Below are 1624 nucleotides of genomic sequence, written 5' to 3'. Positions count from 1 at the left end.
GAAAGACGAACACAGACAGAGAAAGAAATGAAATAGAAAAGGGCACAAAGATCGGATGGATCCTTGTGTAGAGGGAGGTCATGCCGTCGAGGCATCGGAGCCACGCCTGCCAAACGATGCCCTGGTGGATGAGCAGAGGTCAGGCGGCGAGAGAAGGTCAGAGGTGAACAGGTAATGGAGTAGAGCTGAATCCCTCGTTATTTGACCTTTGGCAAGAAAAAAATGCTATATGCCTTTTGTTTTTGTATTTCCAATTGACGTTTTTTTGTTGTTGTTGCATCGACCACACTTTAATACATCCAAAAACATATAAATTAACCTACAATCATATAAGTATCTTTGCTGTCTACCTATCGATGATAATACATCCTTGTTGTTTGTCAAAAACTCATCTAGATTCACCAACAGTAGAGCATTGTTGTCGTATGGATTATTATTGATATAATTATCATTATGATCATCGTTACTATCATAATCCCATAATCAGTATAATTTGTTTAACCACTGGTATGGTGTACGGTCGTCATCATAGGCATAGCAATTACCGTAGTTATACCATAAACACTTTTGTATTGGTACTGCTTATGATACAGGATCATAATAATCATTTTTGATGCTATTGCTATTTTAGTTTATGTTGTGATAATTATAGTGATAATAATTATTCTTATTCTAATTCCTAGTCTTATCATTACCTCCGCCTTGGAGTTAACGATCTGTTTGCCAGCGATGGTTAGTTGGTTAGCAGGATGACTCAAAAAGGTGGGGTCAACTCCGAAGCCTCTTGGATGGTGTTTCGAATCTTGATCCGGATCCGGATTCTTTTTGGAGGATTCATTGGCATGGCGAGGCAGGGGCACGGACGTCGCTTGTGTACTAGAGGACGAAGTGATTTTAATGTAGTTCTGCAAGTGGGAATATTTTTTTATAGTATCAGTGACCCCATTGCCTTGGTGGGTTTATTATTTTCATCATAATCATCATTATTGTTATCATTATTGTTGTTGCTGTTGTTTTTGGTTTCGTTTTATTGTTATTATTATTATTATTATTATTATTATTATTATTATTATTATTATTATTATTATTATTATTATTATTATTATTGCTATTATTATTATTATTATTATTATTATTATTATTATTATTATTATTATTATCATTATTATCATTATTGTTGATAATATTATCATTATTACTATTATTATAATTACTGTTATTGTCATTATCCTCATTATCAATGTCATTATTGTTATCATCATCATTACTGCTAACATTGTTGTTATCATTATTTTAATATTTCTGTTATGATAACTATTGTTATCATTATGATGATATTAATGATGATGGTGATAATAGTAACAATAATAATTATTATTATTGTCATTATTGTTACTATTATAATGATAACAATAATGATTACCATTATTACTATTGTTATCATTATCAATATTATCACTCCTATTTTCATTATCATCATCATCATTAATATTATTATTATTGTTACTGATATTGATATTATAATAATAATGATAATAATAATAGTAGTAATAATAATAATAATAATGATAATGATAATAATAATAATAATTATTATTGTCATTATCATTATTATTGTTATTAT

The sequence above is a fragment of the Penaeus vannamei genome, chromosome 26, assembly GCF_042767895.1.
Source record: "Penaeus vannamei isolate JL-2024 chromosome 26, ASM4276789v1, whole genome shotgun sequence".
Lineage (NCBI taxonomy): Eukaryota > Metazoa > Arthropoda > Malacostraca > Decapoda > Penaeidae > Penaeus > Penaeus vannamei.
Note: the sequence above shows the minus strand (reverse complement) of the source record.